Source organism: Antechinus flavipes, chromosome 1 (genome assembly GCF_016432865.1).
Source record: "Antechinus flavipes isolate AdamAnt ecotype Samford, QLD, Australia chromosome 1, AdamAnt_v2, whole genome shotgun sequence".
Classification (NCBI taxonomy): Eukaryota; Metazoa; Chordata; class Mammalia; order Dasyuromorphia; family Dasyuridae; genus Antechinus; species Antechinus flavipes.
In genome coordinates this window covers 22,962,819-22,990,241 of record NC_067398.1, presented here as the reverse complement: position 1 = coordinate 22,990,241, position 27,423 = coordinate 22,962,819, and the positions used below count along the sequence as shown (strand labels likewise).

The 27,423-nt window shown below is 36.0% G+C and overlaps 1 protein-coding gene across 1 annotated transcript in view; it reads right to left on the bottom strand.

Annotated features, from left to right (window-relative positions):
* Positions 1-27,423, bottom strand: part of SYNPR (synaptoporin) — a 372,902-nt gene that overhangs the window by 303,703 nt on the left and 41,776 nt on the right. The gene's annotated exons all lie outside the window — the stretch shown is intronic.

The following is a 27,423-nucleotide window of genomic DNA, read 5'->3' as shown; positions in this document are numbered from 1 at the left end:
GTTTGAGTCCACTCTCCCAAAAGAAAAATATTGTCCTGATTCAGCTGGTTATTGTAACTAGTTAGTAAAAAACATATTCATTATACTTGGTTAGTAAATACTCTTTCTAAACTTTTAAGTGACTGGCTGATAATCAATGAGAAACAACCTCATAAGTAATAATACTTCAATATCCAAACAAATAGGGTTTTCTCCCATCCTAATTCCTGAATTTGAGTAGAAGCCACCTTGTGAGAAAAACAAAAACCAAAAACCCATTAATGTTAAATAGGAATTAGTAAAACAGACATGGAAGAAATACAAGATTAACATGGTACCTCATATATGATGGGCACTCAATTAATGATTGTTGATTATTGTATAATTATTAGGCACATAATCCATCATGTATAAAAATGTTCTTTTAATGAAACTTTCCCTGAATTCAAACAGCAAGGGGTAGAATAAATCCAGTGGAAAAAAAGGCCTTAGTCATATATCAGACCAACAAGTAACCTATGATAGGAATGCCATCCTTCCTCAATGAATGTTGAAACAAAGCTAATTGACTCAGTAAAAACACTGGAAGACCATGACAGGCATGTGGTCAATGTCCAAAACAAACAAACACAAGCACAGTCTCCTTAGGACTGAGAACTGCTAATTCCCTGCCAACCAACCTTACAATTCTTCCTCAGATAGTGTTTGTATAGAGAGCATCATTGTTTCCATTGTGATCTTTCTAATGTTACTGTGTCGGAGAGTATCATCCACAAAAGCAATCAGAGACTCTCAGAATAAGAAAAAGCAAAAAGGGGTTTATTATGATCTTGGAAGAAAGGGCATCTTCCAACTGCAAAGAAGTGCAAACATAAACTACAAAACATAAGATTAAATAGGTTCCTGAAAGTAGAAGCCTCCAGGCTGGCCTTTTCTCCTTCTGTTTGTTTCTGGAAAGAAAGTCCAGGCTTACTTTCTAAGGGTAAATATCCAACCCAGAAATAAAAGAATGAAAGTCAATAATAATAAACTCCTCCAATAAGAGAATCAAAGCCATCATCACTTTTAAAAGAAGTACTTAAATGCTAATTAAGAGGTAGTGGGAAATTGGAAGGGACCAATACCTGAAACTTTTAGCTATAGCTCTATTTGTTATTATAAAGTCTCACATCATGATTAAGAATATTTTCCCATGAGGCTGTCTTCACTCAGTTAAGTCCATACATCACACATGAGTGAGGAGAGTTTCATGAATCATTTTTTACTGGAGTTCTGATCAACAAAGGTTTTTTACTAGTATTTTATTTTATAAATATTTTATTATAGCTTTTCATTTACAAGATATATGCATGGGAAATATTTCAGCATTGACAATTGCAAAACCTTTTGTTCCAATTTTTCCCCTCCAACATGATAGCAGAAGCAAAACAGACTTGGCAAATACCTGGACAAAAGAGCAGATTGTTAAACAAGGACACCCATAGTAAGGATTACTCCTCTTTTCTGATAGAGTTTGTTAGGAAACTCACCATAGTTCTTATAATACACAGGTCTTATCACATTCTTTTTTATGCCTCATCTCTTTCCCCTTAGTATTACCTGAATATTGAATTATATTTTAGAGACTTTTTTTTTTTTTGGAAAACCTAAAAAAGTGCCCCAATAATGTAAAACCTTGGTCATAACTATCTATGATGGGGCCTAATGTCAACATGGTTAATTTCAATAACTTAAGAGTAGATTGTGTTTGTTGAAATAATGAAACTATAAAGTATATGGTTCAGGAGCTGTCATGGCAACAAACATTTGCAGAAAATGTAGAGCATTGACGTAAGTGCAGAAAAGCAATCAGTGATCAAAGAAAGGCTGGTTAGCATTGTGCTATCTTTTCTTGCAGTGACATTGTGTTTAGGATACTAATTATTTGCAACCCCTGCTGTTAGTTTCAGTCCTCTTTAGGGGTCTGAAAGGAAAAAAAAAATGGAAGGGAAAATCTGGTGGAGTCAGGTTTCCAATATGAAAGGGAGGATCACGTCTTATCATTTATGATCCCCCCCTACAGTAATGACTTTCAGATGACTGAGATTGCACACATTGAGTATGTATGTATGTATGTATGTTATGAGTTGGAAATGATTAGGAAAAGTATTCCAGGTATGGAGGAATTAAATTAATTAAATCCACTTAAATCCAACTCGCTTGCATATCATGGCATCACCTTCCTGATGTCATGGTTCTCTTTGAGAATGAGGGACAAACAACAGCTTTTGTGATTGGAGCTGGGCCACAAACTAGAATTGGTCAGTTGGAAGACTCTCTCCCTTCCTCTTTTCCTTCCTTCTTCCCTTGCTCCCTTTTCTGCCTCTCTCCCTCTTTCCCTTCTTTCCTCCCTCTGTCCATGTAGGATATCATACCCTTACAAACAGGTGCCTTTAAAAGCTTTTTTCTTTTTACCTCTGAACTTTCTCAAGATATCTTGGGGGTTTACTGGCTAGATTTCTTTCTTAAGGACTATGACCTTAAATCAGAACCAATCTGATTCTCATTGGCCACCAATAGGTCCTACGACAAGCCCCATTTGGTCATTGTTTGAGTCCTGATTGACTCAGATTGAATCATTTCTTCTTTGATTAGAAACCCTGAAGGTCTTCCCTTCCCAGATTTATTTATTTAGAGTTTTCTCTTTTTGTTTTGTTTTGTATTAGGTGAAAGAGGAGATTGTTTGCTTAAGTTGCTAATTGCTACACTGCTACATTGCTAACTGAATGGGTGCAGCCTCATTGGTGTCAAAGTGACATTTTCTTGCCCATTTCATCCAGGATCATCTCCAGTCATTTTGAGTTAAATCTTGCCATTGGATCCAGATGGCTCTGGGAAGGAAAACGAGGCAATTGACTTAGCATAACCCTCCCTCACTTAAATCCAATTCACATGCATGCCATGGCATCAACTCCCTTTGATAACGAGGACAAACAACAATGGATGGGCAATGCAAATGAACAACGTTAAGAGGAGTGTCATGTTCAAGAAACAGCAAGATCAGAGAGTATTTGGGGATGATAAGGTGTAAGAAGACTAGAAACATAAGAAGTTATAAAGGGCTTTAAAAGCCAAAAAGGATTTTTGTCTTGGGGGCACTATGGAGCATAACGTGGTCATAGTTCTGCTTCAAGAAGATCAGTTTGACAGCTAAATAGAAGATGGCCTGGAGTAAGGAAAGACTTGGCAGGGAGCCCAGTCAGAAGTTCAGATGTGAGGCAAGGAGGGCCTGCACCAGGTTGGTGACAGTATCAGAGAAGGAAGATGTCTACAGAAGAGATATGATAAAGGGGAAAATTGACAAGACTCAGCAACATATTGAATCTGAGGACTAGAAAGAGACAGGAGTCAAGGATGACTCCTTTTGAATCTTGGCGACTGAGAGGATGATGTTTTTCTGGTGACAATAGAGAAATTCAGAGATTGGGGGAAAGGGAAGGTAGATAATTGAGTTCAATTTTGTATATGTTGAGTTTAAGATAGCTGTGAGACATTACAAGTTATGAATTTTCAAACAGAAAAAAATCTTGCGTCCAGTTTACCCATCCAATTATAGTTTATTTATATAAATTCAACTTAAGTAAACAAACATCTATTAACATTTCACCAACTGCAAGGCAATGCGTGCTAAGGATACAATGATAAAAAATTGCTATGCTCAAGGAGCTTGTAATCTTTTAAAGGGATATAATATGCATACAGATGAATAACCTGCAAGATCATTTCAGGAGGGAAAAAACAGTAAGAAGTGGGAAAGGGGAAGTAGAGAATAGGAAAGGTTTCATACAGGAGGTGGCACCTGAGTTAAGTTTTGAAGGAAGTTAGATTTTCATGAGAAGGAGGAAAGGTAGATGTTTGTTCAATATTAGAATTCTTGCAAGAATTCTTAGAGAAGAACATTACAGTTCAAGGCATGGAGTAGGGGCAGAAAATCTGCTAAACTGTCGAAGTGAGAAACAGAGTAGTCTGTGTTTTAGTCTGCTTGAAACATGGACATTCTATAGTCAAAGGATGCAAAGAAATAGATACCTTGTCTCCCTTGGTGTCCCAACTCTCCAATTTGTTGCCAAGAGACAGAGTAGCAAACATGGACTATAGGGAAAAAAAAAACAATCTTACCCTGAAGAGCAGATAAGTGGGAGGTGAATAAATGACCTGCAGGAGCCACAGCTGGCAAGGTTTCATACTTAGATGAGGGAGCTTGTAGCTTTTCCAAAGGCCTCGATATGGATGACCTTCTGAATCATAGGCAAGTCAGCTGATAAGGCACAAAAAGGCTACCTCTTACATGAAACTCTGATTCTGGGTGCTAAGATTTCTTCCAAAATTATCTTATATTTATATTTAGGGGCATGGATCTCAAACATCAGTTACATAGATCGTAAGTTTATGTGGAAAATAGCAGAATTTTAAGATTTTCTTAGCACTTTACAAGCATTTGATCTTCTTAATGATCCAGTGAGGTAGTTCTATTATTATGTCTATTTAACAGATGAGAAAATTGAGGCTGAGGCAGCTAGTAACTGTCTGGGCAGTTGGCTTTTTTTGACTCCAACTCTGGCTCTCTAGCCACTGAACCACCTGGCTGCCGAAATGCCATTAATGCCCTTTTTCATCTGTAAGTTATCCTTTTATACCTGAAGATGCAAAAAGGCAACACCAAGTGAAGAGAGAGGAGACACAATGATAGAAGAATCCAAAGTAACATATCTTTCCCTGATCTTTTAACTGCTAGTGCCTTTTCTTCTGTGATGGGAAGATCTTGTATCTAAACTGTTTTGTATCTTTTTGGATTCATTCTCAATATATTTATTTTCTAAATTAGAGATTCTTAATATGTCATTTATGAACTTAGATGATAAAATATCTTGATAACTGTATTTCTATATAAATTATTTCCTTTATAATGTTGTATATTTTATTTTATGCTTTTGAAATATTATTCTGAGGAGGCCATAGGTTTCATAGATTGTAAGAGGAGTTTAGGATATACACAAAAAATGTTAAGAGTCTGTTTTACATATTTATATGTGTCTTTTGTCTCTTCATTCTTTTTCTTCATATACTGAGTGGCCATCACAGTGCCTGGAACATAGCAGGTGTTTTGTGAGTGCATGTTAATTGATCAATGAGTCATATAGAAAAAAAATGGGGAGAGTATTCCCTAGAAGACAAATGCTTAAGACCAAAGTAAGTGTGGCATAAATTACTTAACTCTTATCTAGCCCTTCCCCTGTGCTCTTTATATTGCCTGTTACATAATCAAAAATCATCCTTTAATTTTAAATATATTCTTCTCCCCCTCCTTTAACATATTAGCTCTTCAGAAAAAAAAGAGAACATTATACACAGCAACAATAATATGTGATGATCAACTGTGATGGACTTGGTTCTTTTCAACAATGAGGTGATTCAAAACAGTTCCAATAGACTTGTGATTGGAAGTACCATCTGCATTTAGAGAGGATGTGGACCAAAGCAAAATATTTTTATTTTTTATTGTTGTTGCTTGTTTGTTAATCTTTTTCTCATGTTTTTTTTTTTTTTTTGAGCTTTTGATCTGATTTTTCTTGTTCAGAATGACAAATATGAAAATATATTTAAAAGAATTGCACATGTTAAAGCTATATCTGATTGCATGCTATTTGTGGTTGGGGGAAGTGAGGGGAAAAATTTGGAACACAAAGTTTTACAAAGATGAATATTGAAAAATATCTTTGCATGTATTTGGAAAAAAATAAAATACTATTAAAAAAAGGAATTTGGCAATCAATAACAACAATGATGACATCGTTAGCCCTTACTGAAATCTGCCTAGTTTTCCCTGTTTTTACTCACCATTTCCAATACTGGCTGAACCTTTACTATTCTCACTCTTCACTATTCACTAGTTGAGGTGGGAGAGTTTTAATACTTCCTGCTTTGCCACCTCCAATTCTTTTCCTTTCTCCTTTATTTAGTCATCTCTCTTCTTCTACTTTTCTTATTTGGCTTTTAAAATCCTTTATGAGTGCTTCCAAGAAAGCTCTTTGGGTTTGAGACCAATTCATATCAGCTTTGGGCTTTTACATGTGGGCATCTTGCCCTTTTCTGACTTGATATTTTGGTCTTCCCTGTGACCATAGTTACTTTCTATGATTAAGATTCTTTTCGATTTCTTGCTCATTCTCTCTTTCTCTCCCCTCCTCTCTCTCTAAGGTTGAGCTCTACTCCTAAAATACAGGGGACTCTGTCCCAAGCTTCTTGTGCAGCTTTGGGCCTTGGCTTTGAGTGCAGAGGTGCCCTGTATTTGATGTCTTGCTTATATCAAGGTGGAGCTTGATCTTGTCTCACCTGCTGTTGCCTGGTTTCCCTGGCTGATGATTTGCCTTCTTTGCTGGGACTGAAGGCTGCTCCATTGTTCTGCTCTAGTACTGAACCAGGATTGAAAGTTCCTCTAGTCCCTTTAGTCCCTTCCCATGAACTATTCTTACCCCTACCTCAGCCACCAACAAAAATTGTCACATACTTGATCTTGCCATCACATAAAAATATACCACCCTCATGTTCAAAAATTCTGAAATCCCTTTACCCAATTATTATCTAAAGACCTTTCATCTCTCCTTTTGCTTCTCCTTATATAATCCTACACTTCATCCTCATTATAATCTCCAATCCTTTTATCCTTCAATTCCCTTTCAGGCCATTTCCCTACATTTCCATTCCCCCTCCTATTCTCTCTATTCTGACTAGTGAGTCAATTCATCTCTACATTGTTCTCCTCCTAATCCCTATCTCTCTTTATTTTATGTATTATGCCCAGCTAAGCTTTTTCTTTTGGTCATTCCCACTATTTGAAATCTACACATCTACACATGAATTACTGAACAAAGGTGGAGAAAATCATACAATAGTTTTGATTGGGTCCACTAAAAGTTTATGTTCACACAAACTCAACTGGACTCTCACTGTTATTAGGCAATTCCACTATAATTCCTTTAGTAACTCACTATCCAAGTCTCCATGATGGTCCTTCCAAATCTTTTTATCCTTTTCAAACCTTCCATAGCTCTCCACTCCCTATTCTCTCTGTGGAGAATTTTATTTCATATTTTACAAAAAAAAAATGAGGCCATTTGTTGTGAACTCTTTTGCCACATTTTTCTTCTTCACTCTTGTTTCAAATGATGAAGTGATCTTACTCCTTAATAAGCAGATTCTTACCTTCTACTTATTTATTTAAGTGATCCACTTTCACTCCATCTTCTCCAACAGATTGGCCTCTCTGTCATCTACATTTTTTCACTTATGCTCAATCTTTCCCTCTTCTGGCTATTTCCCACTATCTATAAACATGCCCATTCCTTCCCTATCCAAAAAACAAAAAAACAAAAAAACCCCAAAAAAACCCCAACAAATTTACTTGATCTTTGCATCTCTATTTCCCTCCTGACTTTTGTAGTTAGATGTCTCAAAAGCGTAACACAAGGTGCCTCTACTTTCTCTCCTTTCAATCTCTTCTTTACCTCTTTCAACCTGACTTCCAACTTTATCATTACATCAAAACTATTCTCTCCAAAATTATTAATGATCTCAAGTTGCCAAATATAATGGTACTTTTCTTAACCCTCATTCTCCTTTATCTCTCTGCAACCTTTGACAACACTGGTCACTTCTTCCTCAATATTCTCTTCTCTAGGTTTTTGGGACATAACTGTTTCCTGGTTTTCCCCCTATCTACTGACTATTTAAAATTTGTTTCCTTTGCTGGATCCTCCTCCAGACTGATCCCTCTAACCTTACGTTTTTATTCTGAACCCTCTTTTCTTCTCCCTATCTACTACTTCACTTGGTGATCTGATCAGCTTCCATATATTTAAATTTCATCTCTTTACTATTTTCCTCATTTTCCCGGGTCTCTTTGTTGACTTTTGTTCCACACCTTCAATCATTTTTCAGACATCTCAAACTTTATATCCAATAGACATCTTAATTGCAATATCTCTAAAACAGAACTCATTATTTCTTCCTCCTCAAACCCTCCTTCCATACCTCCTTTAATTGTTACTACACAGGGCAACCTAACCTTCCCAGTCCCTCAGACTCACAGTCTTTGATTACCCTGAATTCCTCATTATTCCTTATTTCCCATTTATTTCCAAGACATGGTGATTTCCCCTTTGCAACATCTCTTCAATACACTGCCTTCTCTCCTGTGATATTGCACCTACCCTAGCACAGAGTCTCATCATCTTATGCCTGCACTATTTCATTAAGCTGCTATTAGATCTGCCTGCTTCAAGTGTCTCTCTACTTTAATCTATCTTCCACTAAGATGATACTCTTAAAACACAGCTCTGATCATGTCACTCTCCCACTCCTTCATTATTCAACCTCAATGGTTCCCTATAGCCTCCAGGAGCAAACACAAACTTCTCTTTTTGGCATCCATAGCCCTTCATAGCCTAGTCCTTTCTTACCTTTCTCACATCTTACTTTCCAACACATATTCTTTGATGCAGTGTCATAGGTCTCCTGTCTGTTCCACAAACAAGACTCCATCTATCTGCTTTAGTCATTATCTCTGAAATATTCTCCCTTCAATCCAACTACTGATCTCCCTGGCTTCCTTTAAGCCCCAATGACACTCTTTCCTTCTACAAGAAGGCTTCCTAATCCCTCTTCATTTCAGTGCTTTCCATCTTTTAATTCTTTCCTATGTATTTTGCACATATATGGCTTTGTATACTTTTGGTTTACATGTGGTATCTCCCATTAGATTTTGAGCTCCTCAAAGAAAGGAACTGCCTTCATCCTCCTTTTGTTTTGCCAGGGCTTAACATACTTAATAAATGTTAAAGAATTGAACTGAAATTGAAATGTTATATTTTAAATTCTGTTGCTAGATGTCTCAGTATGGAGGCCGTTGTGTATAATTGAGAATGTCTTGGGCTTCCCAGCTCTGACACTTCACAGCTGCATTATTTTAATATCTTTCCATGCCTAAGCCCTACTACTCTGTAGGCTTTAGGCTCCAGATGTGGTAGAATGAAGGCTAGATTTTGAGTTAGAAGATTAAGGTTCAAATGTCAACTCTGCTGCTTTCTATCTTTGTACCCTGGAAAATCCTCTGCTTCCTTATCTGAAGAACAGGGGGAGTTTCTAGTCTATTGAACCTCACATATTTTTTGTAATTGTAATCTTTTCCCCTCAGGGGTTTATAAACTTTATATTTAAATGTATATAATAAAATTCATAGGATAATACAGGAAATATATTCTATTCAAATACTGCTATTGAAATATTTTGATAATGAGTCTACGAACCCCAGATTTTAAATCATGGATAGATTATGATTTGAATCAGGAAGATTCCCTCCTCTGATAAAATCACAGATCTTTTGAAGACTTGCCTAAGATACAAATGTTCCATATTAAAGAAGAAATCTCATAGCCCCCTTCCTTTTGCTCTAATTGTGAAATGTCAGCCTGTGGATGACAAGAAGATTATAATAAAAATATAAAAAATATTTTCAGAAGCCAGGGTGGTTTTTGAATAATTTATACCCTTGAGTTTCCCCCAAGCCCTTTTTGAAATTTAAAAGTTTAAATGGAAAACTGTGCCAACTTATTGCTTTCCATTTAAAACAACAACCACGGGACTTTATTAAAAGCCAAATCAATTTCTGCCAACAGATAGGACAAATAATAACATTCTAACTTCTACTAAATGTTTCCACTAAATGTCTCTCAGAGCAAAATCAAAAGATGCCAGATGCAAGTATAATATCATATCCCTGGGGGTTTTATATAACCACTTAGCATACTTCATGATGCCCATGGTAGGTTCTTAAAAATGTTTATTGATTGATTATTCAAGAAGCAAAAGAAGAAATTTTGGGGGGAAATGGCTATTTTGTAGATTAAGAATATATTTGAACTGGAAAGCAATTGTCATAATTGTCTATCCCAATGCTCACATTTTACAGATGAGGAAACTGAGGCGCAGAGAGAGGAAGTGACTTATACATTCCCAATAGTTTATTGGCAAAGCTAGACCTAGAACCTATGCATCTTAACCTCAACTTACCCCCATCTAGTACTTTTCAAAAATAGCCTATGCTCTGATAGGGCAAATTTAGTCTCTTTTATTGCTGATTCTAGGACACCACAGCACTTCTTTGATATTTTTAGCCAGGCCATTGCATCTATACCTCACTTGTTTCCACCTCCCATATATATGTATATTAAAAAAGCTTTTATACTTGAACATGTCAATAGATCTGTGATCTCACCAATGTGCATGTATGTGTATGTACACACACGTATTATCTTCTCTCAGAACATAATAAGCTACTCAAGGGCAGGGCTGAACTTGTTTGATTTTATTTGAATATCTGAGATTGGCTCCTGATAAGTGCTAAATATATGTTCTATGTCTTTCTTTTCATTATGTCAGAATGCTTTCTCTAAACATCCATGTTTATTGTAGTTCATTTTTAAAAATTAAAATACTTTTATTGCTGTCAAAATCATAGATTGGGAGGTGGAAGAGACCTCTGGGGGCATCCAGTCCAACACTCTCATTTCATAGATAAAGAACAAAGGCTCATAGCCATGAAGTGACTTTCTGAGGTCTCAGAGAGTATGAGGCTGAGCCAATATTGGAACCAAGTCTGTCTGATTCCAGAGGAAGTGTTGTTTTCCCACCATAGCACATGGCCTCCCAGAACATCCTTTTAAACTGGAGGTGAGAGGATAAGGTTGTAATCACCTCATCAGCTGGAATATGTCAAGTTTTGATTGTGGAGAACTCTATTTCTGTGAATATGGGTTATCTATCACATACTTGAATCTTACGAACTAATGAAGTCTTCTATTTAATTTTCTTTTTGGTTTCTATTTTAAAATAGAAAAAGAACTCAAAAATTCCTAGGGGTCAGGGTAGAGATGATATCCAATTGTACCTTGCCTTCCTATCTTATTTCTTTGATGTGAAAATGATGATGATTTGATTCTCTATTTGAAGTAAATGCAGACTGTTGGGGGAAAAAAGAACAGAGAGGAAGTTTTTTTTTTTTTTTTTAATAGAAACATGAGGACCTTGAAGCAATCCTTCTGAGCTTCAGAAGTGCTTTTTAAAAAGGCTTTTATGCTTGCATATGTCAATGGATCTGTAATCTCACCAATGTGCATACTCTCTCCATGATTCAGAGAACAAACCAACCATACTTTCTCCTCTATTGTGACTTGATGGCATGACCTCTTCTAGCTGATTTTTAGAGGATTTACCTAAACTTTGGGGGGCTTGCCTGAGGTTCTTTTTACCTTTCATGGATACCATTGGAATATAAGATTGATTTGAATGATCAGAAAATTAGTCTTCAACTGAAATGGACTCAATCTAGAAAGAACTGGCTCAAGAGGCTAAAGATATAGGCTCTTGTCTTAGCTTTGTTCCTAGTTTGTCAAATGATTTGGGAACAAATTGTTGAATTTCCCTCAATCTGAACACTGATTTATAGGAATAATAATAACTTGCCTTATCATTCTTACTTCCTCAGAATTTATGTAACATTTTAAGGTTTGGCAAACACTTTACACTTCATGCCATTTGATCTTCCCATAGCTGATAAATATACAAATAGGGTCTATACTCAGGACTTAGAACAAAGTAAAAGCAATCCCTTAATAGATACTTGTTGTCTTGATTTGAACTAAGATATTCCTGATTCTAGATCCAACATTTCCTGCACTGTCAGTTACCTCCAAAATGGCAATCCTTCTCTTTAAAGTTCCTTATCATCCTAACAATCAAATCCCATCTTAACAAATCCTAACAACAAATCCTAACAAAATTGTCAATTAAAACATATCAATCAGATAGTGACTTGAGTATTGTCATTCAATCATTGGAAATGTTGATACAGCAAACATATGTATGAAAACATGCCATATTCAGTCATCCAGATCTTCTAGGTACATGGTCAACACTGAGGGATTTTCAGTTTCTTTGCTTGGAAATATTTCAGTACTTTTTCTCATTTTCCATGACTTTTTATTATATTTTCTTTACATAACCTTGATAGCAAGAGTAAGAATCTAATAAAAGTGTCATAAGTTTTTGTCTTTGATCTGCCACTTACTTTCTATGCCACCTCAGGGAAATCCATTTCTTTGTTTCTCCAGTGCTTATCATAATGTCTGGAAAACAGTGAATGGTTAATACATACTAGATGACTGACTTCCTTCTTCCCAGTTTTCTCATTTGTCAAATGAAGGAAATAGATTAGGTTAGTTTTTTTTTTTTAATTAAACAAACCATACTTTAATTTAATAAAAACATCAAAATAATCTGGTATGGATGATTAAAACTTATGGTCTACCTTAGGAAAAACTTCCTAATAATTATTCTATCCAAAAATAGAATAAGCTGATTCAAGAAGTACATTTTCTATTCATTAGAGTTATTGCTGCAAAGGTTAGATGATCATTTATCGGGTTAGATGTACTTACAATTAGGAATGAGTAGGATTACATTTTAAGGTCTTCTCCAATTCTGAATTTCTATGATACTGTAATCTGTTGGTTTACAAAACTAATAGTCCTTTGATTTCTCCAAGTCATAGCTTGACTTGAGTATAACCTTTTTGTATGCTGATGTATCTGTTACTTGAAAAGATGGTTATAACTTGAGATAGACTTGGGACAGAAAATACCATTTGTATCTAGAAAGAGAACTGGACAGACTGAATGAGGATCATGTTTTCAGATTTTTCTGTTGCTTGTTTTTTTTTTTTCCTTTCTTGTGGTTTTTCCCTTTGATCTAATTTTTCTTGCCTAGCATGATGAATGTGGAAATATGTTTAGAAGAACCACATATTTTTAACCTATATCAGATTGTTTGCTGTCTTGGAGACGGGGAAGAGAGGAAGGGAGAAAAATTTGGAACACAAAGTTTTGCAAAGGTGAATGCTGAAAACTATCTTTGCATATATTTGGAAAAATAAAATACTATTTTTTAAAAAGAGAAAAGATGGCAATCAATATGCTAGTATACCAAACTAGACTTTACACCTTCAATCTAGTCAACAAGATTTATTAAGTACCCATTCTCTGTGCCAACCTGTACTAGAGAATTGTTCTGTTCAGCCCTCAGACTGTGAAATAATTTGCTCATAACAGTAACATCAAGAATCTTTTGTGACTAAAATTAGCTAATGTAGGCTTCCCATCTTTGGACTTACATATATAACCTATCAACCATGGTACAGTCTGCCATAATCCATGTACTACTAAACTATTTTTTTATTGAAAAAAAAATTAGAATTGAAGTATAGATTTAGACCTGGAAGAAGTCCAACTTTTCATTTCAGAGAAACTGAGAGTCAGAGGACTTAACCTCAGCCACAAAGAGACTTGTGTAAAAGAGAAGGGATTTGAATTCAGATCATTTGGCTGCAAATTCAGCATTCCTTTCATTTCATCACACTATCCAGACTTTACTTTCCGGTAGTCTTGCAAAGAAGTTATCTTAAGGGTTGTGAAGAAGGGGTCAAACTTTGTTTGGTTTGATCCCAAGAGGAGTAAGAAAAAGAAAAGGACAGAAATTACCAAGAGGTGAATTGATGTCAGTCAAGTCAACAGACTTTTATTAAGTACTTACTATGTGCCAGGCATTGTGTTATGAACTAGGAAAACTTCTTAATAATTAGAATTTTTCTAATGTCAAATAGTCTATTGTGATGGGTTTGCTTTCTATGGAGGTGTTCAAGCAGAAGATATATTCCTTTAATTTATTGATTGGAATAGTCGCTCCCAAATCTCAAAAATCACTAATTCTAGTTTATTCACCATTAGGTCAAACTTTTAAAAAGTATGTAACTCATTTTTATGTCAATTTTCTTCTCAAGGGCTTCCACAGAATTGATTAGGTGGTCACAAGTCTATGGTCAGACATTTCAGAAAGTCTCATTGGGGTTTGGAAACAGACAACTAAAATATATTTGAGTTTTAAAGCAAAAGGAAATGAAACTATACCCTAATAAAGAAAACATGGAGAATATATAAAAGTGGTAAACATTGCTGTGGATCAATGTTCAATAAACAATACTTTTCCTAGGGTTTTCCTAGGTGTGACAGTGATTTTCCTGGGGTTGATAAACACAATCCCTTCCATGGGTATCAATATTGCTCCAGTGATGCTTGTGCTGTAGATTAGAAATTTTCCATGAACATTTTGTTTTTACTATTCAAGGCCTATGAGGCTTCTAGAACTTTAGTAAAGTGGATATCATTTGAGTATTTGATTTCACTAATTATGACTACATAATATAATGGTTTGAGCTGCCAAATTAGAAAACAAAAAGGAAAAAAAAAGTCTGCTATAGGACTATAGTCCTTACTAAAATCCCATCTTTTTCAAAAAGTCTTTCCCAAGCCCTCTTAATTTTAGTACATCCCTTTTGTTCTTTATTTTCTCCTTATCCTTTACATGGAATGCTTGCATATATTTATTTGCATGTTGTCTCCCCCATAATCAGTAGCAAGCCATTCTGAAATATAATAGTTTTTGTACAATATTAAGGCGAAAGAGAAAGAGACAAATACATACTGAGAGAGACAAAGAAGAGGAGAAAGATGGAGAGATTCTGACAGAGGGAGAGAGACAAAGATCTCCAGAGAGGCAAACACACACACATATATACACAGAGAGAAAAAGAGACAGAGACAAAGAGAGAGACAGAGACAGAGACAGAGGCAGAGGCAGAGATATGTATGAAACATTTCTGCATTTACTATGTGCCAGGTATTTTACTGAGTGCTGGATATATAAGAGGTTTGACACAAAGGTGGAGAAGGTAGCACATAGAATTGGAATGACGAGGTAAAACAAGGCTCACCTTTCAGAGACAAGGTGATTCCAGGGGCAGAAGTCAAGGTTTTGGTGGGGATTAAGTGGAAATGAGGGAATGCATTCTCTGTTTCTCTGTCTCTGTTCCTCTCTATGTTTCTTTGCCTGGAGATAATATAATTGGTAGGGAACTCCCAAAATGTCATTATCTAAAAGTTCTGCTTTTCATTTTTTTCTAACAGATTCTAATAAAAATTATTTTCCAGGATGAAAAATGGATAAAATATAGATAGAAGATTTCTTCAGTTTTGTGCACGTGAATCAAAGAAGCCTAACCTGTTAGAAGACTGTCTGCTTATGTATCCTGGACAATGCCATTATTTTCTATTGGCATTTTGTTTATTTTTAGTTGTTTAGAAAATGTGGCCCACAGGCCCTGTCAGAAAAACAGATCTTAAGAAAGTGGGTTGGAGACAGAAAGCAACTTTCTGCAATTAACAGAAGTAAAATTATTTGATTCAAGATATATCTTCCCCATAAAAGAAGGTAGCACTTTTATCACCATCCTCAGATCTAGTTTAGATCTTAGAATGCAGAAAGTATGATCTTGTCTCAAACCCACAGGCAGGAACTGAAGGAGCCTGACAAAGCTTGAAGCAAAACAGGTACAAATGGTGTGACAAGATCTGAAGGTGTAGGAAGGATAGAAGGACTCACAGTGTGACAGCTTGAAACACCATTTCCAAGTCTAATTTCTGAGGGACAAAAAAGGAAGTAGCAGAAAGAATATTCTTCCCATGCTTCCCTTCGGTTCTCTCTTTTTTTCTCTTATGGTCACAGAAGAAGCCTGGCTGAGACCAGGTGGGCATCATTTAGTCATCAAGTTTCATCTTATTATCCTATTTATAGAAATGCTTAAGTGTCCATATTTCTAGGGTGATTGTTATTCCAGAGAAGAATTGTTGATAGATTTTTATGTATTGAGCCTGAAGATATACATCATCTCTGTGTCTCTATCTGTGTCTGTGTTTCTGCCTCTGTCTCTGTCTCTCTCTCTGTGTTTCTTTCTCTCTTTCTCTGTCTCTGTTCCTTTCTATGTCTCTTTATCTCTTTCTTTTCCATTATCTCTTTCTCTCTGTCTCTATCTCTCTCCTTGTGTGTGTCTTTCTTTTCCCTTGTTTCTCTCTGTCCCTTTCTTTTCCACTGTATCTCTCTGTGTCTCTGTTTCTCTCTCTGTCTCTCTCTGTCTCTGCCTCTCTCTTTTTCTCCACATTCCCCTTTTGTTGTTGTTGTTTTGAATTGTATGCAACTCTTTGTGACCATCATCTGAAGCTTTTTTGGTAGAGATATAGTTTGCCATTTCCTTCTCCAGCTCATTTTAGAGATGAAGAAACTGAGGCAAACAGGATGAAACGACCTGGACAGTGTCTGAGGCCACATTTGAACTCGGGTCTTCCCCATTCAGCCTCAGCACTTTATCCACTTTACCACCTAACTTCTTGTTTTGAAAAGATCTATGAATTTGAGACATTGAATATAAGGTCAAACTTGGATGATGCTTTGGTCAGTTTTGCAGATGTTCCCCCATTTCTCTTCTATTCTTTATTACGAGGGATAAACAGCAGTGGTCCTAGAATCATGGGACAAACCTAACTTCCACTAATCTGACCAAGACACATTTGATTTTTCTTGGCCTTCATTTGCTCATTTGCAAAATGAGGGGATTGGACTAGATGGTGTCTGAGCCCCCTCTAGCTTCACTCTATCAATCAATGAAGATGATAACGCAAAAACCAAATAAAAGAATATTTTAAAAAAATTCACATAATTGCTAACTGGAAAAATTGGATGTATTAATTTTGCACCCAAGTTCTTCTCCAAGCAGACTCATTTATAATACCTGGTACAGAGGTTTAATAGCTATGTCAGCCCATCTAAGTTGGTCCATCCTCTCTCAAGTCTTAATATTATGTTCTCCATAAGACCATAGATCTAAAACTGGAAGAAACCTTTCCAAATCATCTAAGCCAACGCCTTCATTTTACAGATAAGGAAACTGAGGCCTAGAAATGAGTAATTGCTTGCCCAATAATTTCATATAGCTAATGAATGACACATAGAGTTTGAACTCCAAGGTCAGCATCTCTCCCATGATGCCATGTTGCCTCCAATATCATTGAAACTACTTCTTCCTGACTTCTAAAAACAGAAGAAAAAAACTGAAGAAAATTAGCTAAACAATGGCAGGGATGAGGTTGAGCCTATCCCAAATCAGTCAAAAGCAAGCACTGAGGCGCTGATGAAGGCGCTGGTCACATGGCTGCCAGATGGGACTTGATGGTTTCCACTTCAGAAAATGTTTACTCAGGAGAACAGGCTCCATAGTTTTGGCAGCTGCACAGTGTTTGCCACAGAATAGACCTCTGAAATGCATTCTGTTGTCATGCGAATACCATTAAGACAGAAGAGAATGAGAAAGGAGGATGGAAGCCTTTCTAAACTTTTTTTAATCTGAATTTCAAATCTGTACACACACACACACACACACACACACACACACACACACACTCCATAAAGATTAAGCATTCATTCTAATCTTGTCTTATAGAGAACTTTATGATATCGAATGGGGAAAAAAAAAGTAATTTTATTGTGGGATTTTGGATTTTGGCTCACTGATTTCCCTCCCTCTCTCTTCCACTGATTAATAATTTCAGGAGGGTGTTGTAATGGAAAGAGTGTCATATTTAGAATCACAAGATTTGAGTTTGAATTTTATCTCTGTTACTTAGCAAGCCATTTCTTTATCATCATGAATATCGTCATCATCATGATCATCATCATCGTCTGTCATTATCATTGTCATCATCCTCATAATGATAATAGCTAATGTTTATATAGCATCTACTCTATGTTAAGCACTTTATAAATATCATTTCACTTACAACAACCCTGGGAGTTAAGTGCTCTTATTATCCCCATTTTACAGATGAGGAAACTGAAACTAACAGAGGTTAATTGCCTTGCCTAAGGTTACACAGCTACTGTGTATTTGAAGCTGAATTTGAACTCAGATCTTCATAACTCCAGGACCAGTGCTCTATTCATTGTATCATCTGCCATATCTTTCTGGTCCTCAGTTCCTTATCTGCAAAATGTTGGATTAGAAGTCCTTTGAGGTCCTTTCCAATTTCAGATCTAAGATTCAGTGATCTTATGATTTACTTGAATTCTGTCCCCTGGAAATATGGGCTCTGATATATAAGTTTTGTCTTATCTTCCTTGAAGCCAGGCCTCCATGTCACTTTCCAGTAAGTAAGCTCCATGTAGGCTTAATTGCTTTTTCTTCTACATCCCCCATATTTTGCAGCTCCCTGAAAAATTATAAGTTCCTTGATGTCAGGCTGTCTTGCTTGCTTTAGTAGGTTTCAAAAATATTTGACACAGTGCATGGTACGTAGGTAGTGCTTAATAATTTTCTTCATTCATTAAGTTACTCTATTCCAATCATTTAGCACAGGGTAGTTACGTAATAACAGTAATCACTAACATTTATGTAACCCACGCTATGTGCCAGACATTGTTTTAAATGTTTTACAAATATTATCCTATTTGATCTTCACAACAATGCTAAGTAGGAGATATCATTAACCCCATTTTACAGATGATGGGACTGGGCAAATAGAGGTGAAGTAGAGTAAATATCTGCAGCCAGATTTGAAATCTGGTCCTTTAGACTCCAGGCCTGGAGCTCTTCACCACCTAGCTGTCTGAATTTGCCATGCTATTTTTATTTAAAGAATAGAGGAAAAGTACCTATAAATAATAAAAATTACAATGTTCTAGGAAGATTTGATAGGTTTGTACTTGTGTGACCTTGACCAATTCACTTCAAGTTACTCTTGAATTACTTGCATTTATATCTGTTACATATTAAGCAAATAATGAATTTTTAATTCATTCATTCACGTCTCCCCTTGACCTCGAAAAAATTATATTCTAATTGAAGGAGTATATACACATGGGATTGTGGTAATGAGGGAGAAGTGAATGGGTAGGGAAGTTACATGCTGATGTTTAGAGTCATCTAAGCATCTAATTGAAATGGCTGTCCTAGGATGTGCCATCTTCCATGAAGAATGAGAGAAAATAGCGCAATGAGTCTGGGTTCAGGCAAGATGAAGTGAATGTTCATCAATCAGATGCTCAAGGTTCAAACAGAGGGAGAACTTCAGTTCTGCATTAGAGGTACAGGTTGCAGTGCAGGATCACAATAGCTTAGAGATGATTGGGAAATACTTCTGTCTGTTTGTCTGTCTATCTATCTAATCTATCTCCTCTCCTTTCTTTTCTCTCCCTCCTCCTGCCCTTCCTTTTCCCCCTCCCTTTTTCCTTATTCTCTTCCTTTTTTCTCTCTTCGTCATTTACTCCTTCTGTTATTCCTTCCCTCCCTCCAATCCTCCCTCTATCCCTACTTCCTTCTCTCTATCATCTGCCCCTCCCCTTCTCCCTCCTCCTCCTCCCTTTCTTTCTCCCTTCCTCCCTTTTTCCTTCTTCCCTCCCTCCCTCCTTTTTTCTTTCCCCCTTCTCTCTTTTTCCCTTCTTCCCTCTATCTCTCCCTCCCTCCTCCCTTTCCTTCCTCTCTCTCTTCTTCTCTCCCTCCCTCCCTCCACTAAAGGAGTAGAATAGTGCTGGATTTTTTTTTTTAAAAATTGAATTTTAAATCTGTATTATTCTCAGATAGGGCCCAATAATATCAGTCTTCAAGAAAAATCAGTTTAATGGGAAGAAGAAGATGGGAAGCCTACAAGATTTCCACTCTGAAAACACACAAAGAAAATATTTTATTGAGAAAGAAAAAGAGGGAGAATATATCTGATAACACTGTCCCATGAACTCATAGATCAGAGTTTGATACAGTGGCTAACACAAGGTAAACACTTAATAAGTGCTTATTGATTATTTGATTGACCAGGCAGATCTTTAAAATAAGAATATCTATAAATATAAAGATAGGGATTAAACCTGGGATTTCATTAATTTAGAATGAGGAAACTCATTCTATCAGTGCAGGTTAGAATCTTTGTATATCTATATAGTTGAAGGAAATATTAACATTAATAAAATCCATTGATTATACCTGTGCATGTACATATACATATGAGTATATAACATGTATATAATATACACACATGAATGTATGTACATACATATATATATTTAAATGGCAACTCATATTTGCTTGAAACAATATATGTATATCTATGTACATATATATACACAAATTACTGCTCACAACTGTCTCATTATGTCATGCAAATATTCTTATTCCAATTTATAGATGCTCAGAGAATGCTTTGCCCATAGTAACACTGTTAATGAGTCCATTTTTTAAGAACCTCTGCTTTCAACATGGCTTACTTTTATTTTTTAAACACTATTCAGCATCAAAATAAAATGTCTCTGAGCTATTGAGGATCCACTGAATCAAGTCATCTTCCTCCAAGTCTCAAGATCAAAGCCACAGGTTTCCTAGGTGATAAAGCCTTTCATTTGTCTCAGAGCCATCTGAAATCAAGCAATGAAAGCTGACTCTCTCTCAGAGGAAGGAGGCTGAATTCTTTGATGAGTTTCTTTGCATTTTGATGTAATGATTAAGCCTTTTGATTTTTGCCATTTTGATCTCTATAATTATAATGAGCTCTTTAAGTGAATTTCAATATCAGCTCTAACAGCAAATTTTATATTGTCTAATCCAGGGTGATGAACCCTCCAGATGCCACAAACAGGTGTATCCAGAAAATTACCCAGTCATTTATCTAAAACTGCAGTTCTTCACTGGAGGCCAACAACTCTTTAACCTTAGCCAATATGATTTCATGTACTTATAGAAATGCAAACATGAAAGGAAGTTGTACCAATCAATAACCTATGGAGTGACAGAAATAAAAAAAAATAGATGAACCCATTATTTTCAAGAGAAATATCTTTTTTTATTTTACCCTTTAGCTCCAGTATCATTAGGGCCATACCACTTACTGATATGGATAAGTAAACTGTCTTACCCCCCAAAGACTCAACATGAATCAACAATAGGCAGAAATCTGAAATGAGGCAAGCATTTATTTCCATATGTTCCTTCCATCATAGAACAGAGCTGGGAAATCTATCAGGACCTAGGAGGTCATATCCAATAAACACATTTTACATGCTGTGGAAATCAAAATACAGGAAAGAGGGAGATGTATCTTAACCAATGGCACCCAGACTTTGACAGATCTGAGATGAAAATCCAAGCCTCCTGATAACTGGGCTACTGCTCTTTCCAATATGAAAGAATACCTCAAATCTATGGTTTTTAGTGTGGTATTTAAATTAGTGGAGTGGATATTCAACCATAAAAGATTTTTCTTCCTGATTACATTTGTCTTTCCAATTTCTCCAGTGTTGTACATGTGATTTTTTTTAAAAAAAGGAATTGTGACGCTTTTGCTCTCATACGAGAATGTGTTATATATTTCTTTATGAGTCACTTGCATCATTCTCACTTGTGATATTTTTAAAGCCTGAAAGTCACTATTGATTTAAAGGATCTGACTCTCAGGCATAGAGAAGTGAGAAGGTAAGAGAGTCTCTCATTTAAAGGACTTGTTGGAATTGTAGAAAATTAGTACTGAAAGGGACTATGGGGGTTCTCTCCCTCCCCCTTCTTCCTTTAAACAGATGCAGAAACTAAGGTTCACTTGGCTGAATGTGACAACAGCTTGCTAATAGCAAAACTGAGATTTGAAATGGTTTATCTCATTTTTGTAGCATTTTATTAATATTTCCTGGCAAACAATATAAAACAAACATACCATATTAAAGAAATCAACTCCCTTCCTCATTTGTATATCACCACCACAATTACCTGCACCATAAGCACAATTCATGCCGACTCATTTAAGATTCTCCAAAATGTAAAATTCTATATTTAGAACTAGAAGGACCAAAGAACATCCTGACTCTTACCCTCTCCCTCCCCCCCCCACCCCCCCGCCAATTTTAGGTTGCAGATCTGAGAAAATGAACAAAAGCCACATAGATATTAAGCAACAGAAAGAAGATTTGGAGACAAGTCTCTGACTCCATTTCCAGTGCTGACAAGAATATTTTGCTTTGTTCTCTTCACTTACATTTTATTTATAGTTTATTTATAGAACTATAGGCTCATAGAGTTTATTGGATTTTTTTTCTTTTCTTCTCTCTTTTAAAAAAAAATTATTATTCTTTATTTTAATCCTGGAGGTGTAGTAAAAGACCCTGAATTTAAAAGTTTGGTTGGTTTATTTCCATGGCTGACCCTTTCCCTCTCAACCCAGTGGTGTTTCACCCTTCTAGTACAGGGTTCCCTCACTAAAATCTGCTCCCTAAAAGACATGGGGATCTGCCATTTCCATATTAGTATAAATTTGGGAGGAGGAGATGGAACTCTCCTATGGTTACTTACAACTAAATCCATATTTCTCACAAATGTTAGAATGCACAGCAATTACAAGGGAGCAAGGAATGGATCCAATAAAAAAACCACACCCACCCACCCACCACACACACACACACACACACACACACACACAAAGAAATATTATGATAAGTAGATAGGGCAGTGATTTTAGGGTTTAGAAACCTGGTTCCACTCCTACTTCATTTTGGAAGCCTGGATTCTGGTCCCAGTTCAGAAGTCAATCTGGAGGTTTGGAATTGTGGTTTCTTATCCCAGTTCTAAACAGAAATGGTTTCTTGTGATAAGTTTTAACTTTGTGTGGCCACCATCTTGTAGTTTTTGTGAGCATGAATCTCAGCCTCAGTTTCCTAATTTGGAAAATTGAAGTTATAATTAAAACACCTAAATGCCAAAAATGATTTTAGTTTTTGAATCATCAAGATCTCACGCAAAGCAGGTGCTCAACAAATACTTTTTATGTGTTGAAGTAAATGAATAATGGTCCAAAGATTTTAAATAATCTCCTGGAAATCTGAACTAATAGATGACTTGGTGTAACTTACTGAATCTATAAAATGAGGAGTCTGGCTTTCAGGGCCTCTTCTTCTAGTGTTCTTCTAGTTTGGAAATCCTATAGACATAGATCTGATTTGGAAGGAACTTAGAGGCCATCTAGTACAATTCACTCATGTTACAGATAAAGAAACAGGTCAGGAAAAGCCAAGTGACATCCCAAATCACACCTAGGCATCTGGATTTGGAGGTAGAAGAGGCCTCAAAAGCCATCTGATACAAATTCCTCATTTGATTGAAAGGGAAACTGCAGTCCATAGAGGGAAAGTGCCTTGGTCAATGTCAACTGGGTAGTAAGCATCAAAGGAAGGATTTAAATATGGGCCCTCAGATTCAAGAGATAATGGTCTTTCTACCATGGCTTTCTGCCCCACCCCTCATCTTTTTTCTCCCCTTCATGAGGGTAACAGATCCAGGGTCTCCTAATATTCTGTTCTTATATTTGCTCTCATCTCCAGTTAGAGAAGCCAAGTCCTGTCATAAGGTAGCCAAGAAAAGAACCAAATCTCCAGCCCCTTTCCCCACTTTTCCCTGCCCTAGCTGATAGAGAATCTTCATTCTGTTGGCTACCAAGAGTATTTTGCCTGATCCAGTCCAGGATTATAGAGAGAACATTTCAGTATCTTTTAGCAGCTTCTCCAGTGAGTGTCCTGGGGCCTTGGGCTCCTTGGGGGTACAGGAAGATGATAATTATTATAATTTCCTAATCACTGACACAATTTAAATGCATGATCTTTGGGCAGGGAAAGAAGTCTGGTAGCCTGCAGAAACAAGTTATCCTGCATTTCCCTGGAATTTGGATAAGAACTCACATTTCTAGAGTGCTTTGGTATTTGTGAAGCATTTTACAAATTTTGTCTCATTGGAAATTCACAAGGTGGGCAAAGGGTGGAGATTGCTTTTCCTGTCAACCTTACTTTACAAAGGAGGAAACCAAGGCTAAGGAAATGATATGCCCAGGATTACAGGTAGTAGCAACCTTTGGAGAAAGGTACTTTAATTAGAGGTCCCATTCTACAAATGAAGAAAACTGAGACTCAGAAACTTGCTTAGATTCGTAAGAATAGGATCAACCTAATTTGAAAGATGCTGCAATCATTAAACTTATTTTACTGATGAGAAAATTAAGAAGTCAAGAGACATTCACAGAGTGTTTGAGGTGGGAATTGAATTGGAGTCTTTCTGACTTTGAGTCTAGTCTTCCATCCAATTTATTGCCAAAAAAAAAAAAAAAGAATTTCTGTGGATTCTCAGATCATTAAGACACATTATCTATAAAAAAATAATTGTTTGAATAGGGCATATTGCACCAAAGAAACAAAATTCCTCTCAAAGTTCTCTGACTTTGTGAAACAACCAATCCAATCCAAACTGGGTTACCTGTAGAGACAGCATCTTGTACAGAAAGTGTTTTAAAACTTGTGCAAACCAGGAGATGAATACAAAGGTCATTTTTGAATAAGATGATAGACCTCAAAGGGCCCTGGGGGATCATTTCTGACATTGGCTATTTGTAGGTTTTTAGAAGCTGAACTGGAAGCAATTGAAAAATAGTTTTGTCTAACCCTCTCTTCTTCCATTTGGGAAAAGTGAGACCTGGAAACATGGAGGATTTCCCAAGGCTAATCAGTTACAAAACTGGGAAAAAAAGATGAAAATAACTGAGGGTAAAGAGGCTGCAAAGTCACAGAAAGAGTGTTACTTTCACATTTCTGATTATCTAGAGCTGTCAAAGGAAGTATAATTTAATCCCCAGAGAGAAGTGTGAAACTTCTTAATGTAAATAGAAAACAATAAAAAAATTTTTTCCTCCCATGGCAGCAATTTGAACACATTTATAAGTCTTATCATGGGCACTGTAAGGGACCTTATGGGCATAAAGATTAAAAAAAAAAAGTCTCAGTACCTGCCCTGAGGGATTTTAAATCAAATAAAAATAGATCCTACTTCCTAGGATTGTTGTAAAGATAACACAAAATAAGAATTATTGGAAATATAAAAATCTTATATGAATGGTGACTATTTTTTTTTTTTTAAAGAGAAAGCAAAGCTTCATTAGGAAGTAACATCAAATACATAGCTAGTCAAAATTGAGACTAACTCTAAATTTAACAAAAAGGAATGAAAAGCAATTTCAGGGCTATAATATGCAGTTTCTGCATGTAGAGCAAGTCCTAAATTCATTTGGGGTCAGTAGCGATTCTGGAGGCACAGAAAAGATGGGAGAAAAAAAATCAGGCAGATCAGGGCAGGCACAGATTAAGAAAGAACAGGAAAGCAATTTCCTATTTTAATGAATTATTTTTGCACCAATCACCCCTGTAGTGCTTGCCAATGGAGAACAGATGAAATAAGATCAAATCTGGATGTGAATTGGTAGAATTTGTTGGCCCTAACATTTGAACTATAGAACCACAGCTTTTTTTTTTTTTTTTTTTTTTTTTTTTTTACACTTCTTCTAGGGTTTATATATTCTAGAATTGCAAATAGGGAATGTTCTCTCAGTGTTACAATTTTTTTAAAAATGGAAATTAGGTTGAAAAGAAAAGACTCCCATATTTAGAGAAGGGGAAAATATCCAGAAGAGTGCACATGGTATATATTGGGACCTTAGCCCTATGGTCTAACTAGGTCAAAATCAAAGTTATTCTTTCAGGGATTTCTTATCCAAGTATTTTGGAAAGTAATTCTAAAAGATCAAATCAGCTGTCATGACCCTAGAACACTTTCATATGGATGAAATCTGAATAAAATCAGCCTTAAAGGTAGTATTTAAGGGAGTGGATAGGACAAGGTAAGAAAAGGAGCCATTAAAGGATTTGTACCAAAGAAATGAGAATCTAAGATCTGGAAGGATTCTCAAAAATCACAATATCCAACCTACAGCTTTACCAAACAGACCCTCAAATTGCCTATGTGAGGGAAAAATAGTAAGCAAATCATTATGCAACATTTTAGACTAACACTATAGAAATCACAAGGTGGCCTAATATTAGAAAGTCTTTACAAATCCTGATACAAATACACAATAAAATAAATGGTCTCATCCTACTGTTGTAACAACTACTTGCTTTCCTTTAGTAAATGACTGTGGCATATGATTATAATGGCATATTACTACCTTATAATAAGAAATAATGAGGATGCAGATTTCAGAAAAATGTGGAAAAACTTAGAAACATTGATGCAAAATTAAATAAACAGAACCAGGAGAACATTACACACAGTAACAGCAATATTATACAATGATCAATTGTGAATGAATTAGCTGGTTTTAGTAATACAATGAACTAAAACTCCAGAGAAAGAACTGATAGAGTGAATACAGATCAAAGCACATGATTTTTCACTTTCTGTTTTCTTTTCGTATATTTTTGTTCTTTGGGTCTATGTCTTCTTTTACAACATGATTAATATGGTTATATGTTTTGTATGACTGAAGATATTTAAGCTATATTAAATTCCCTCAGACAGTGAGGTGAGAGAAAATTTGGAACTCAAAAATTTTAAAGATGAATGTTAAAAATTGACTTTACATGTAACTGGGGAAAAATAAGATATTAATTAAAAACAATAACAAAACTGATAAAGAGAATTCCCTGACACCTTCCTCCTTTTTTCAAAGACCATATTTGATAAGGAACATATCACCACTTCAGGCAGTCCATTCTACTTCAGGACAGCTCTAATTGTTAGGAAGTTCCTCTCTCTTCCCCAAATTAGATTTTTGAAAAAAGTATCACCCTATTGCTCCTGGTTCTGCCTTCTGAAGCTAAATAAGCCAAGACAAATCCTTCCTTCACATGGCGCCCGCTGTAATATTCAAAGACAATTACCATGACCTCTCTGTATTTTTTTCTTTTCCAGGCTAATCATCCCACTTCTTTCCATCAATCCTCACATGATATGACCTTGAAATCCTTTACTATTTTTCAAGTAGATGGAATCTCAAAAAAAAAAAAAATGAAACATTGCCTCCCATTCAGGATTTTATATTCTAGCAGATAGGTGAAATTATTATAAAAATCTCAATCCTCAATTTACCAACTAGACCTTTAAAAATACACAGCTTCATTTTTCATCAACTTGACCAGAATTTAAAGCCGAAAAGGATCTTAGACACTGTGCAGTCCAGTAATAACAAAAAACGAGGTAGGCAGAGTATATATAGGACCTCCTTTGATTCTCATAATAAGCTTCTTTTTTACTGAAAAGGAAACTCAGCCTCAGAGTGATGATACAATTTTTGTAAGGTCACACAGCCAATAAGGGCTAGAATATAAAATACTGAATGGGAGGCATTATTTCATTTTTGTCTTTCTATCCTTAGTGCTTGGGATACAGTAAATGCTTAATAAGTGGTTGAAGGTTAATTGATTGATATCCTCATGGACAAGATGGAGAGGGGGCAATTGACTCTACCAAAAAGTAGGGACATGGAAGGGCATTGGCAAGCTGGCAAATGTTAAGAGAAGAGGGACCCTAAATGTCTCTCTCTTCCTACATCTTGGATCCAT